General features: G+C 46.9%; 1 protein-coding gene across 2 annotated transcripts in view; it reads left to right on the top strand.

Annotated features, from left to right (window-relative positions):
• Positions 1-11566: 11566 nt before the first annotated feature.
• SHMT1 (serine hydroxymethyltransferase 1) overlaps positions 11567-15688 on the top strand; it is a 39248-nt gene continuing 35126 nt past the window's right edge. Inside the window, exons 1-2 of one of the 2 annotated variants that reach the window (XM_077968700.1) lie at positions 11586-11803; positions 14221-14359. The gene's annotated coding sequence lies outside the window, so the exon portion shown is untranslated. Of the gene's footprint in view, positions 11804-14220; positions 14360-15688 lie in introns of both variants that reach the window. The other variant, XM_015118682.3, reaches the window with a different exon arrangement.

The raw sequence follows: 15688 nt of genomic DNA, 5'->3' as shown, positions 1-15688 counted from the left end.
TTTGAGTCTGGCTTCTTCACTCAACAATGACATCTGTGAGATCCTCTTACATTGTTGCATGTGGTCGGAGGTCATTTTTTTCATTGCTGTATAGTATTTCATTGCATGAATACACTGTTATTTGTTGATGTGTTCTGTTTATGGATATTTAGGTTGTGCTAGACAGTGATAGTTTTGACTGAGTAGAAGTTACCTTGCTATGCAGACGTAGAGAGGATAGGGAGGAACATTTGAGAAAGCAGGAACAACATTCACAAAGGCCTTTGGCAGGAGAGAGCCTGCCTGGAGCCCTGAAGGCTGGTGTGGCTTCCTGGTACCCCGCTTCTAGGTCACTGTGTTCTGAGCACCTGCTGCCCTGGCCTGGTGTGTGGCTCTCCACACCCATTCCCACCTCCTCCTCCTGTGCCTCCCTGACCTGCAGGGGCTAGGAAGCTGAAGGGGAGTGATGTAGCCACAGAAGAAACATGTGGAACCACTGGCAGCTGGGGGCGGTGAGAAATGGAATCCCCCTAGGCCCTTTGTAGGAAGTAGGCCCTGTCAACACCTTGATTACAGATTTCTCACCTCTAGAACTGCGAGAAAAATAATTTCTATTGTTTTAAGCCACCAAGTTTTTGGTCATTTGTCACAGATCCACAGGAAACTCATATGTGTCTCACATATTAGTAAGCAGCATGGTATTCTGGATCTACTGAAACGGCCTTGCAGTGAGTTCAGACAAGAATTACTAAAGGCAATTGGTGAAATCCTTTTGCTATCAAGGATTTGGCATCAGAGTTTCCAAGAATTATGTGTGCAAGTTGACATGCTAGTACTTTAGCTAATCTGGGTGTCAAAACAGAATGCCATAGACTAGGTAGCATAGAAAATTGATTTCTGACAGTTCTGGAGATGGTAAAATCCAAGGTCAGATGTTCAGCAGATTCTGTGTCTGCAGAGGGCTGGCTTCCTGGTTCATAGACAGCCATCTTTTTCCTGTGTCCTTACATGACAGAAGGGATGAGGGAGCTCTCTGCAGTCCCTTTTATAGGGGCACCAATTCCATTCATGAGGTCCCTGCCTTCATGAACTTACTCACCTGCCAAGGCCCCGCCTCCAAATACCATCACTTAGAATTAGACTTCAGCACACGAATTTGAGGAGGACAGTAACATTTGGTTTATAGCATCATGACACTCCAAGCCATATGCACTCACGGGAAATCTATAATCTTCTATTTAGTATTTGCTGGTCATCTCTGAATTTAGGTACTTTTTTTTCTTTAAGAAAAATGGCCTTTTACTTGATCCATGGTTTATTCACAGAAAAGCACTGTGAGTTCACACACTTGCTAAAAAGATACAGAAATGAGAGTGACTTTTTATCTCTCTCTCGCTTTTTTTTTTTTTTTTTTTTTTTTTTTTTGAGACAGTCTTGCTCTGTCACCTAGGCTGGAGTGCAGTGCCGCGATCTTGGCTCACTGCAAGCTCCGCCTCCCGGGTTCACGCCATTCTCCTGCCTCAGAATCCCGAGTAGCTGGGACTACAGGCTCCTGCCACCACGCCTGGCTAATATTTTGTATTTTTAGTGGAGACAGGGTTTCACCATGTTAGTCAGGGTGGTCTTGATCTCCTGACCTCGTGATCTGCCGGCCTCAGCCTCCCAAAGTGCTGGGATTACAGGCATGAGCCACCGCTCCCGGCCTCTCTCTCTTTCTTTTTGAGACAGAATTTTGCTATTGTTGCCCAGGCTGGAGTGCAGTGGCGCGATCTCAGCTCACTGCAACCTCCGCCTCTCGGGTTCAAGTGATTCTCCTGCCTCAGCCTCCTGAGTAGCTGGTGTTACAGGCGCCCACCACCACGTCGGGCAAATTTTTTACATTTTTAGTAGAGACGGGGTTTCACCATGTTGGTCAGACTGGTCTCAAACTCCTGACCTCCTGATCTGCCCACGCTGGCCTCCCAAGGTGCTGGGATTACAGGCATGAGCCACTGTGCCCAGCCAGATTCACGTTCTTAAACGGCACACTATTTGCTATGACAGCAAGACCAAAAGGCTTAAGTATCAAAAATGTACATTAACTACAAACAGTTTCATATAAACAAAACAATGTGACCATTTATATGTGACAGTAACCCATATGCCCAAACTATTTTTAACTGAAATTGAAATCAGTTTCTACATAACAAATGTTATCACTGTATTCTGAGATGATATGTTATTTGTATATAAATACTATAAATAACAATGTATTTAAATTATTCAACAAATAATTCTTTGGAATCTACAAAGTGCTGGTTTCTGTTATAGACACTGAATGTAGAATTGATAGAAAATATAGTATCTGTTCTTAGAGAGTAGTAGATTTAAAAAATGCAAAACATATTGGGTAGAGGTTGTACTGCTAAAAACAGGCAGAGACTGAGTTGCTAATACAAAAATCAGAAAACCCAGTGTGATTATTTTTATAGTTGTTGATATTTTAATACAGGTCTCATGTTTTTTTCTTGTGGAAATGTATTACAATATGGAATTTCTGGGTGTTTGGTATCTGAATGTTTATAACAGGTATAACCAGTTTTCCGAAGACATTTTATCAGTTTGCTTGTCCACATCAGTGACTCATAAGATATTATGTGTAACCATGTCCTCTCCAACAATGTCTAGTATCAGTCTTTGTAAAGTTTGTCAAGTAACTGGGTGTAGGTGTTGCAGGTGATTATTATATTATTAAAGAATAGTAGAATACCTAGCTTTAAAAAAGCAGGGCATGCAGAGGCACATGTTTAGCGTGTGTCCTGATCCCAGAATTAAAACTAATCCAATTTGTGCTTCCGCTGTTCAATAAAAAATTTCCTTGGCTGGGCGTGGTGGCTCAAGCCTGTAATCCCAGCACTTTGGGAGGCTGAGGCGGGTGGATCACGAGGTCAGCAAATCGAGACCATCCTGGTTAACAAGGTGAAACCCCATCTCTACAAAAATACAAAGAATTAGCCGGGCGCAGTGGCAGGTGCCTGTGGTCCCAGCTACTCGGGAGACTGAGGCAGGAGAATGGCGTGAACCCTGGAGGCGGATCTTGCAGTGAGCCGAGATCGTGCCACTGCACTCCAGCCTGGGCGACAGAGGGAGACTCCATCTCAAAAAAAAAAAATTTCCTTAAGAATCCAGAGGTCAGGCCAGGCACGGTGGCTCACGCTGTAATCTCAGCACTTTGGGAGGCTGAGGTGGGTGGATCGTGATGTCAGGAGTTTGAGACCAGCCTGGCCAACATGGTGAAACCCCATCTCTACTAGAAATACAAAAAATTAGCTGGACGCGGTGTTGCGCGCCTGTAGTCCCAGCTGCTTGGGAGACTGAGGCAGAAGGATTGCTTGAACCCGGGAAGCAGAGGTTGCAGTGAGCTGAGATCAAGCCACTGCACTCCAGTCTGTGCGACAGAGTGAGACTCCATCTCAAAAAAAAAAAAAAAAGAGAATCCAGAGGTCAGACATTCCTTTGAGCAAGGACTCCAATATGGTTTCTTACCTACTCACTCCAACAAAATTGCTCTTCTCAAAACACAAACGATATTCTTATTGTTAAATTATGAATTGCAGCATAATTCCTCAGCCTTTGTCTTAATTTATGTATCAGCAGCATTTGACACAGGTGATCTCTCCCTCCTTTTTGCAAAACTTTCTTTGACAGAATTCCAGAACACTTAACCCACTTTCCCCCAACATTTTTTATAATTACCCCTGGTCCTTTTTTCTGTTTTTTTCTCACCTTTACTACTTTTTAAATGTTAGAGAACTTGGCTCAGGACCTGGACTTACCTTTCTTTGTTTTGCTTTTTTACTAATTTTTGTGTCATTAATTTCCGGATATTTCATATTACACGTCAACACTAGAATACACCCAACACCGCCTGACTTCTTCACCTGGGTGTCAGTCAGGAATCTCAAAATGAAGGCCCACATGGAGCCACCGATACTCCCCAAACTTGCTCTTCCCCTTTCTGTTTAATGACAACTCCCATTTTATAGTTTCTCAGCTCAATATTCTTGGTGTCCCCTTTTAGTTCTCTCTATATCTGTCTGGTTCTCATTCATTCTCTCTCTCTCTCTCTCTGTCTCTATCTCTCCTACACACACACACACACACACACACACACACACACACACACACACACACATATTTTCAGATCTGTTGTGTATGGAAAACCTGCCAGTTTTACCTTTAAAGTGCAGTAATTCCAAATGGTGTTTTCAAATTCACCTTCCCACCCTCACCACTTGGTAACTACAGTACCTCCCTCCCACGGTCAGGGCTCTACTGCAGGGATTTCTTGGGGAACTAATGAGAACTATTACACATTCTTATTTCAGGGACCCTCAAAATTATAGGCCAGCCATATTCTATACGAATTCAAGCTTTCATCATTGCCCTTTTCTTCAATCCAGTCTCTACACAGCAACCACAGTATGCAATGTTTAGAATTCCAAGCCGTATCATAACACTCTTGTGTTTTTGTTTGTTTGTTTTGTTTTTTTGAGACGGAGTTTCATTCTTGTTAACCAGGCTGAAGTGCAATGGCGTGATCTCGGCTCACCATAACCTCCGCCTCCCAGGTTCAAGCGATTCTCCTGCCACAGCCTCCTGAGTAGCTGGATTACAGGCATGCGCCACCACGCCTGGCTAATTTTTTGTATTTTTAGTAGAGACGGGGTTTCTCTATGTTGGTGAGGCTGGTCTCAAACTCCAGACCTCAGGTGATCCGCCCACCTTGGCCTCCCAAATTTCTAGGATTACAGGTGTGAGCCACACGTGCCCAGCTAACACTTCTGTTTTAAAGGACCTGCTCCATTACTTCTTTTCTCCCTCATTAGAATTTAAGCTTAACAAACCTGGGTAGCTTCCATACTTTTCCACTGATCTATCTCCATGAGCTGGAGATCACTTAGTGTAAAGTAAATAATCAGTAAATATTTTCAAATAACAGAATCAATTATTAATAGTTTTCTTTCTTTGAGTATACATCTGGATTTTTAAGAATCAAGAAAATAGATTGGTCAAGAGAATTCTGTGTGTTTTGATTTTCTTTTTGTTTTTTTTTTTTTTTTTTTTTTTTTTTGAGACGGAGTCTGGCTTTGTCGCCCAGGCTGGAGTGCAGTGGCCGGATCTCAGCTCACTGCAAGCTCCGCCTCCCGGGTTTACGCCATTCTCCTGCCTCAGCCTCCCGAGTAGCTGGGACTACAGGCGCCCACCACCTCGCCCTGCTAGTTTTTTGTATTTTTAGTAGAGACGGGGTTTCACCATATTAGCCAGGATGGTCTCGATCTCCTGACCTCGTGATCCGCCCGTCTCGGCCTCCCAAAGTGCTGGGATTACAGGCTTGAGCCACCGCGCCCGGCCCTTTTTTTTTTTTTTTTGAGACGGAGTCTCGCGCTGTGTCACCCAGGCTGGAGTGCAGTGGCGCGATCTCGGCTCACTGCAAGCTCCGCCTCCCAGGTTCACGCCATTCTCCTGCCTCAGCCTCCGAGTAGCTGGGACTACAGGCGCCCGCCACCACGCCCGGCTAGTTTTTTGTATTTTTAGTAGAGACGGGGTTTCACCATGTTAGCCAGGATGGTCTCGATCTCCTGACCTCGTGATCCACCCGCCTCGGCCTCCCAAAGTGCTGGGATTACAGACTTGAGCCACCGCGCCCGGCCGTGTTTTGATTTTCTTATCCAATGATTAGATTAGCTGTGTTAGTATAGATTTCAGTGTGGGAAGCTGTAAACATTTCCTAAATTTTAAAATGAAAGGCATGGGATTTCAATATCCATTCCTTTTATTTAAGGAACAACAAAAAAAGACAAGCCTATCTTTTAAAATATATTTTATGTATGTAAACAATCTAAATTTATTTTTCTCTCTGTATCCCTGACTATTTTTTTTCAAGTTATCATCTCCTCATTTTAAAAAATCTACTTCAACGATAACTTTTTTTTTTTTTTTTTTTTTTTTTGAGACAGAGGCTTGCTCTGTCGCCCAGGCTGGAGTGCAGTGGTGCGATCTCGGCTCACTGCAAGCTCCACCTCCCAGGTTCACGCCATTCTCCTGCCTCAGCCTCCTGAGTAGCTGGGCCTGGCTATTTTTTGTATTTTTAGTAGACATGGGGGTTTCACTGTGTTAGCCAGGATGATCTCAATCTCCTGACCTCTTGATCTACCCACCTCTGCCTCCCAAAGTGCTGGGATTACTGGCATGAGCCACCGTGCCAATGATAACATTTTAAAATATATATGCAACTTCATTAAGAATATCTTTGTGTTCCACTGAATAGCTTGTCAAATAATACATTAGGAGTACAATTTCCTCATAATTGTTAGATTTGTTTGATTAAATTTATAGATTTCCTACTCTCAGCTCATCAATTCATTCAAGTATAATACATCCTACTTGATCGTTGTGGGATTTTCATACCATTAGCCAGGCATGGTGGCACGCGTCTGTAATCCCAGCTACTCAGGATGCTGAGGCAGGAAAATTGCTTGAACCCAGGAGGCAGAGGTTGCAGTGAGCCGAGATCATGCCACTGCACTCCAGCCTGGATGACAGAGAGAGACTGTCACACACACACAAAATACAAAAATACAAAAACTAGCTGGGCATGGTGGTGCACGCCTGTAATTCCTAGCTACTCTGGAGGCTGGGTAATTGCTTGCACCCAGAAGTTGCAGGTTGTAGTGATCCGAGATCAGACCACTGCACTCTGGCTTGGGTGACAGAGCGACACTTCAACAACAACAACAACGACAACAAAAGTCTCACTAGATTTCCTAGGTTGATCTTGAATTCCTGGGCTCCAGTGATCCTACCACCTTAGCCTCCCAAAGTGCTGGGATTATAAGCATTAGCCACCATGCCCAGCCCAGAAAAATGTCTTTTGCCCTGTTTCTAACTGAATTATTATTATTTGTGGTTTTTTTTTTAGTTTGAATGCATTTTATTTTTAGACAACTTACATGACATGTTTTTCTTAAAAACAATGCCTCCTGGAATGGCGGGAACCCGGGAGGCGGAGCTTGCAGTGAGCTGAGATCCAGCCACTGCACTCCAGCCTGGGCGGCAGAGCGAGACTCCGTCTCAAAAAAAAACAAAAAAAACAAAAAAAACAAAAAACAATGCCTCCTAGGCCGGGCGCGGTGGCTCAAGCCTGTAATCCCAGCACTTTGGGAGGCCGAGACGGGCGGATCATGAGGTCAGGAGATCGAGACCATCCTGGCTAACCCGGTGAAACCCCGTCTCTACTAAAAAATACAAAAAACTAGCCGGGCGAGGCGGCGGGCGCCTGTAGTCCCAGCTACTCGGGAGGCTGAGGCAGGAGAATGGCGTAAACCCGGGAGGCGGAGCTTGCAGTGAGCTGAGATCCAGCCACTGTACTCCCGCCTGGGCGACAGAGTGAGACTCCGTCTCAAAACAAACAAACAAACAAACAAAAAACCAATGCCTCCACTAGAAATAAATCACAGTCAAAATAAATGAAGAGCTCAAGAGGACATCAGTCCCATTTGTCTTAAGTCCTGGTGTTGTGTGGATGACAAGCAGAAGCCAGTTATGATGACAGGTGATAGATCCAAAGTAATTGCCAAATTTGTTAACATTTTTCCATTTCTTTTTTTTTTTTTTTTGAGACGGAGTCTCGCTCTGTCGCCCAGGCTGGAGTGCAGTGGTGCGATCTCGGCTCACTGCAAGCTCCACCTCCCGGGTTCACGCCATTCTCCTGTCTCAGCCTCCCAAGTAGCTGAGACTACAGGCGCCCACCACCACGCCCGGCTAACTTTTTGTATTTTTAGTAGAGACGGGGTTTCACCATCTTAGCTAGGATGGTCTCAATCCCCTGACCTCGTGATCCATCTGCCTCGGCCTCCTAAAGTGCTGGGATTACAGGTGTGAGCCACCGCCCCCAGCCTAAAGCTACATTTCCTGTATACCTGAATTTGATTTTTGAGATTTGCACTTACTGAATTCCCACCTCTATTATTAACATTATTACTTTTTTTTAGTTTTTATTTTTTGTTTGTGACGGAGTCTTGCTCTGTCACCCAGGCTGGAGTGCAGTGGCGCCATCTCGGCTCACTGCAAGCTCCGCCTCCCGGGTTCACGCCATTCTCCTGCCTCAGCCTCCCCAGTACCTGGGACTACAGGCGCCTGCCACCACCACGCCCGGCTAATTTTTTGTATTTTTAGTAGAGATGGGGTTTCACCGTGTTAGCCAGGATGGTCTCAATCTCCTGACCTCATAATCCGCCCACCTCGGCTTCCCAAAGTGCTGAACACCCTTATTATTATTACTATTACTATTTCGAGATGCAGTCTTGCTCTGTTGCCCAGGCTGGAGTGCAGTGGTGTGATCTCGGCTCACTGCAACCTCTGCCTCCTGGGTTTAAGCGATTCTCCTGCCTCATCCCCCTGAGTAGCTGGGATCACAGGTGCCCGCCGCCATGCCCAGCTATTTTTTTTTTTTTTTTGTAAGTTTAATAGAGGCGGGGTTTCACCATGTTGGCCAGGCTGGTCTTGAACTCCTGACCTCAAGTGATTCGCCTGCCTTGGCCTCCCAAAGTGCTGGGATTACAGGCGTGAGTCACCGCGTTCGGCCACATCTCTAATATTCAGACTTTCTTCTGCATCTACTATGTGTCATGCCAAGCTCCAGGCTTCCTTTGTCATGTGGCATTATGGACACCAATCTAGCTTTCAGAAACAGCCTTCAATATGAATCTGGGCTCCATCACACTCTGTGATTGTGAGTTATCTGAGTCTCAATTTTCTCATCTGCAAAAGAAGATAATGAATGATCTTCTTTGGAAAATATAACTTTTTTTTTTTTTTTTGAGATGAGTTTCGCTCTTGTTGCCCAGGCTGGAGTGCAATGGCTTGATCTCACTGCAACCTCTGCTTCCTGGGTGCAAGCGATTCTCCTGCCTTGGCCTCTCAAGTGGCTGGGATTACAGGCACCTGCCACTGGCTAATTTTTGTATTTTTAGTAGAGACGGGGTTTCATCATATTGGTCAGGCTGGTCTCTAACTCCTGACCTCAAGTAATCTGCCTGCTTGGGCCTCCCAAAGTGCTGGGATTATAGGCATGAGCCACAGTGCCTGGCCAGAAAAATATACTTTTTTTTTTTTTTTTTTTTTGAGATGGAGTCTCACTCTGTCGCCAGGCTGGAGTGCAGTGGCTCCATCTCAGCTCACTGCAACTTCCACCTCCCGGATTCAAGCAATTCTCATGCCTCAGCCTCCTGAGTAGCTGGGACTGCAGGCGCCCACCACCATGCCTGGGTAATTTTTTTTAGATGGAGTTTTCTCTTGTTGCCCAGGCTGGAGTGCAATGGTATGATCTCAGCTCACTGCAACCTCTGCTTCCCGGGTTCAACTGATTCCCCTGCCTCAGCCTCCCAAGTAGCTGGGATTTACAGGCGCACGCCACAATGCCTGGCTAATTTTGTATTTTTAGCAGAGACGGGGTTTCTCCGTGTTGGTCTGCCTGGTTTCAAACTCCCGACCTCAGGTGATCCTCCCGCCTCGGCCTCCCAAAGTGCTGGGATTACAGGCGTGAGCCACCATGCCTGGTCGAAAAATATAATTTAAAACAAAATTTTCTCCCAATCCAGAAGTGTTCTTCACAAAACTAGTGAAAAAGAAAACACTTTAGTATTGTATAAAGCATTAAGCCAGAAAATGAAACGCATCACAGGCAATCTGCTAAGAAATTGCAAAGACAGAAAGAAATCTCACCCCCTTATATAGCCAAGCAGATAGAACTCAATACATATTTTCCAAGATAAACCATAATTAGTCCTCAAATAAGAGGACTTGACAGCACACTTTGTCACATATAGTTCATCCTATTTGGCTTTATCTAGAGGAAAAGAAAACTCATATCTTTATGACAGGAAGTGGTTTTGGGATTTGGGGCAGGAAGACCATCAAAATTAGGCTTCTACCCTCCCACAGAAACTGGGAGATATCAGTGCTATCTACCTTACTGTTTACATTTCAGTTCCTTGAGGAAGACATTCCTAGGTCAAAAAGTTGACAAAAGGCCTATCTAGTGTCGAAAAGATTTACGCAGATTTCAAATAGAGAAGAAAACAGTTACAATTACAAGTTTTCGGCCGGGCGCGGTGGCTCACGCCTGTAATTCCAGCACTTTGGGAGGTCGAGACGGGCGGATCACGAGGTCAGGAGATCGAGACCATCCTGGCTAACACGGTGAAACCCCGTCTCTACTAAAAAATACAAAAAAAAAAAAAACTAGCCGGGCGAGGTGGCGGGCGCCTATAGTCCCAGCTACTCGGGAGGCTGAGGCAGGAGAATGGCGTGAACCCGGGAGGCGGAGCTTGCAGTGAGCTGAGATCCGGCCACCGCACTCCAGCCTGGGTGACAGAGCGAGACTCCGTCTCAAAAAAAAAAAAAAAAAAAAAAAACAATTACAAGTTTTCAAAAGTAAATGCTCAAAGAAAAAGGAGAGGAGGAAAATCTCTTATTTTCAACTGGGAGACTAAAACCTAGTATCTTTAATTTGTATTTGTATTTTTTTTGTATTTTTTTGTTTTTTGTTTTTGAGCTGATGAGGGTCTCACTCTGTTGCCCAGGCTAGAGTACAGAGGCAAGATCATTGCTTACTGTAACCTCTGCCTCCCAGGCTCAAGCGATCCTCCCACTTCAGCCTCCCAAGTAGCTGGGACTACAGGCGACTGCCACCACACCCAGCTAATTTTAAAATTACTTGTAGAGACAAGGTTTCGCCATGTTGCTCAGGCTGGTCTCGAACTCCTAGGCTCAATCCATCTGCCTCGGCCTCGCAAAGTGCTGGAATTACAGGGGTGAGCCACTGCGCCCGGTTTTTATCATTCTTATAATCATTATTATTATTATTTGACAAATAAATAAATATATGACGCAGCCTCAGGTGGTCCTGACATGTGGCCCCGGTTTTTATCATTCTTAACAATAGGTAATGTTCATTGAGTCCTTATTGTGTGTCACTGTTTTATTTATCTTATTTTATTTTTTTTGAGACGTTGTCTCGCTCAGTCCCCCAGGCTGGAGTGCAGTGGCGCGATCTCGACTCACTGCAACCTTCACCTCCCGGGAGGCAACACAGTTAGACGCCCATGTCTACTCCAACCTGGGCGACAGAGTGAGCCACTGTCTCAAAAAAAATAAAATAAAATAAATAAATAACAGTAACAATAATAAAGTGCCTGCTCTTGGATTATACACCTACAGAGTAATAATGTTGCAGTTTAGACTCACATTTGTCCTAATTTAAATGACCACCCTGTTAACTAAAAGTAGTACCATGAACAAAATTCACTCATAATCCCACGGCCCAAGCGACAGGCTTAAGTGAGGAAGGCCCTGTGCAGTCTTCCCGGAAATCTCGGTCCACACACGAGACCTGCAGCCTAAGCGGGTCAGTCCTACGGGTCCCTGCCCCAGGTGAGCAGCTGCACCACGAGGCCTCCAGCCGGCCCGGAGCTGCCAGCCCTGCCCGCCGCTCCGTTGCAGCCAATAGCGCGGGTGCGTTTGGTGGCGGCCCCTGCTTGACTGCGCTCTCTGATTGGGCGCCTTCCGGGGCGGGGCCAAGCCTAAGCCTGGCGCGCGGGGTGCACCTAGCGGAGCGCGAGCTGTCCAGCGCCAAGTTCGGGGTTTGGGGTTGGCGCGGCCCGTCACGTGGCTGGCCCGCGGCGGTGCGCGGGGCGTTGGGTCAGCGGATCTGGGACTCTGGTGGCACCGGCGGCGGCGTAGGACCGAGACGTCGCTAGGCACGTGCGCGGGCCGTGTTCCGGTAGGTGGGCGGCTTCGGGTCTTGGGCCGCGGCGTCCCGGAGTCCGGGGGGGTGCTTCGGCGTCCTCGCTGTCCCCCGCCGTACCCCACTCTCTGCAGCCGGAACGACGGGAGGGGAGCGCTTGTGTCGCGCCTGGGCTGGGGGTCGGGCGGTGGCCTGCCGCAGCGCCCCGGTTGCAGGCACATTCGGTACGATGGGGTGGCGGCCCTTGGCCTTTGGCAGGAGTGCGAAGGCTTATAGCGGATGTGAGTAGCCGCTCTCTACTGAGCACTTTTCTCGTTGAGCATTTTCAATTTAAACACAACCCCTAGCCACGCTCCTTCACAGCAAAGCTGCAAGTCGAGTGGTACCGTTTCCCCCATTTTACAGGTGAGGAATGTGGTGGGGCTCGGAGAAAGAAGACAACTTAAATGGCAGAGCCTAGAATAGAACCCGGGTTCTCAAAGCCTGAGCCCCTAAACGCTACGCGCAGGGTCGCTCCACTTTTGGCCCGTGCCACCAGATCCCTGTGGGGAATGAGCTCTTCCTGTTGCCCGCAATCTGCTATCCCCTGTTCTAGGAGACAAATGTCTCACTGTGAAGTTCTTGGCCCGGTGCCTCTGCTTCGAGATTCTGGGAGTTAAGTGACTCTTGGTCCAGCTGAGGTCAGCACAGATGCGGGCCTTCAATCGGGCAGTTACCCAGAGAATAGACTGGAAACATCAGTTTAGGTTCTTGCAGAAATAACATTGTAGGGGGGGTGCGGTGGCTCATGCCTGTAATCCCTGCACTTTGGGAAGCTGAGGCGGACAGATCACTTGAGGTCAGCAGTTCGAGACCAGCCTGGCCAACATGGTGAAACCCCATCTCTACTAAAAATACAAAAACCACTAGCTGGCCGTGGTGGCACACACCTGTAATTGCAGCTACTGGGAAGGCTGAGGCAGGAGAATCGCTTGAACCCGCGAGGTGGAGGTTGCAGTGAGCAGAGATCACACCACTGCACTCCAGCGTGAGTGACAGAGTGAGACTCTATCTCAAAAAAAAAAAAAAAAAAATGTATTACTTGGGGAAACTTGGAACAGAAGTGGTTAATTGTGTTTTTATTTAGCGCAGTGTCCTGAGACAAGGCTTTGGAACTGAAGAGAAACCAGAGTTCAGATTCTGGCTCTTATATGGCTTTAGACAAGTTAGCTCCCTGGGCCTCAATTTCCTCCTCTGTAAAGAAGAGAACCAAAATCTGTGTGTGAGATAGAAGATGTGCAACAAGGTAGTTCCCTGAGCAGATCCTTGGCTGGATCCACTTGTAAGATTTGGAGGCATGGGGAGGCTCGTGACCTTGCAGGTGACTTCACTTACTAGGTGTCTTTCCTGGCGTTGAGGATAATGCCACACATGAGCAATGGTGCCTCTACAGAAATATCCATTGCTGTAATGACTGATGTTGCAGTGAGCTGTGTTAGCTGGGGGGCTTACCAGGTGTTACAGAATGTTAATGAAGATGTCCCTAAGATTACCAAGTTTCCTTTTTTTTTTTTTTTTGAAATGGAGTCTAGCTCTGTCACTCAGGCTGGAGTGCAGTGGCGTGATCTTGGCTCACTGCAATCTCTACCTCACTGGTTCAAGCTATTCTCCTGTCTCAGCCCCTCGAGTAGCTGGGATTACAGACATATGCCACCATGCCTGACTAATTTTTGTATTTGTATTTTTTTTATTTTTTGAGACGGAGTCTCGCTCTGTTGCCCGGGCTGGAGTGCAGTGGCACAATCTCAGCTCACTGCAACCTCTACCTCCTGGGTTCAAGTGATTATCCTGCCTCAGCCTCCTGAGTAGCTGGGGTTACAGGTGCGTGCCACACGCCCAGCTAATTTTTGTATTTTTAGTTGAGACAGGGTTTTACCATGTTGGTCAGCTGGTCTCGAACTCCTGACCTCAGGTGATCCACCCGCCTCGGCCTCCCAAAGTGCTGGGGTTACAGGCGTGAACCACTGCGCCCGACTAATTTTTATATTTTTAGTAGACACAGGGTTTCACCATATTGGCCAGACTAGTCTCAAACTCCTGACCTCAAGTGATCCACCCACCTTGGCCTCCCAAAGTGCTGGGATTATGGGCATGAGCCACTGCGCCCGGCTGCTTTTCTTTCCTTTTAGAGAGACAGGGGTCTCACTATGTTCCCCAGGTTGCTCGATTCCTGTGGTCCTGTGACTCCCCAGACTTCAGGTGTGCAAGCCTGATTTCTGACCCTTGGCCAGTCACACTTTCTCCTTTGGGCTTTGAACTTGGGATGCGCTGCACTTGTTTACTCTGTGTAGATTGCTCTCATCCCAGATCTCATGCTTGGCTCAGATTTCAGTTCAGGGACATTCCCTGGCCCAGTCTGAAGTAGCCCTGCACCCATTTATTGCATCTTTTTTTTTTTTTTTTTTTGGATACAGGGTCTTCCTCTCTTGCCCAGGCTGGAGTGCTGTGGGAAAATCTCAGCTCACTGCAGCCTCAACCTCTGGGACTCAAGCGATCCTCCTGCCTCAGCCACCCAGAGTAGCTGAGAATACAGGTGCACGCCACCAGGCTCAGGTAATTTTTTGTATATTTTTTGTAGAGACAGGGTTTTGCCATGTTGCCTAGGCTGGTCTTGAACTCCTGGGCTCAAGTGGTCTTCTCCCCTCAGTCTCTCCAAGTTCTGAGATTACAAGTATGAGCGACCATGCCTGGCCCTTGTGTATTTCTTTTTTTTTTTTTTTGAGATGGAGTCTTGTCCTGTCACCCAGGCTGGAGTGCAATGGCATGATCTTGGCTCACTGCAACCTCCATCTCCCGGGTTCAAGCGATTCTCCTTCCTCAGCCTCACAAGTAGCTGGGATTACAGGTGTGTGCCACCACACCCGGCTAATTTTTGCATTTTTAGTAGAGACAGGGTTTCACCTTAGTTGGCCACACTGGTCTTGAACTCCTGACCTCAAGTAATCCACTCGCCTTGGCCTACCGTGGTACTGAGATTACAGTTGTGAGCCACCATGCCTGGCCTGTATTTCTTGTTTACAATTTGTTTCTTATAAGAGCAGGACCTCTGTCTTAGTAACCTCTGTATTCTTAGTGCCTATCTGTGTGCCTGGGACATAAGAGTTGTTCAATAAATGTTGATTGAATGAATTCATTGTAGGCTAGTAGTGGAGTAGACCTCTTAGATATCAAAAACTTATTTTGGACTTTTTTTTTTTTTTTTCTTTTTGAGAGATAGGGTCTCACTCTGTCATCCAGGCTGGAGAGCAGTGGCAGAATCATAGTTTATGGCAGCCTCGACCTCCTGGGCCCAAGTAATACTCTCACTTCAGCCTCTCAAGTAGTTGAGACTACAGGCATACACCATCATGTCATCCAGCTAATTTTTAATTTTTTTTTTTCTGAGATGGTGTCTTGCTCTGTCACCCAAGCTGAAGGCAGTGGCGCGGTCTTTGCTCACTGCAACCTCCGCCTCCCAGGTTCAAGTGATTCTTCTGCCTCAGCCTCCTGAGTAGCTGGAACTACAGGCGCATGCCACCACACCCGGCCAATTTTTGTATTTTTAAGAGACAGGGTTTCGACGTGCTGGCCAGGCTGGTCTCAAACTCCTGACCTCAGGTGATCTCCCCTCCTTGGCCTCCCAAAGTGCTGGGATTACAGGCGTGAGCAACTGTGCCTGGCTGTTTTTTTTTTCTTTTCTTTTTTTTTCTTTTTTGAGACAGAGTCTCACTTTGTCACCCAGGCTGGAGTGCAGTGGCGCGATCTCGGCTCACTGCAACCTCCACCTCCTGGATTCAAGCGATTCTACTGCCTCGGCCTTCCGAGTAACTGGGACTACAGGCATGGGCCACCGCACCCAGCTAATTTTTGTATTTATAGTAGAGACCGGGTTTCACCATATTG

Source organism: Macaca mulatta, chromosome 16, assembly GCF_049350105.2.
Source record: "Macaca mulatta isolate MMU2019108-1 chromosome 16, T2T-MMU8v2.0, whole genome shotgun sequence".
NCBI classification, from domain to species: Eukaryota; Metazoa; Chordata; class Mammalia; order Primates; family Cercopithecidae; genus Macaca; species Macaca mulatta.
Note: the sequence above shows the minus strand (reverse complement) of the source record. Positions and strands in the feature narration are given on the sequence as shown.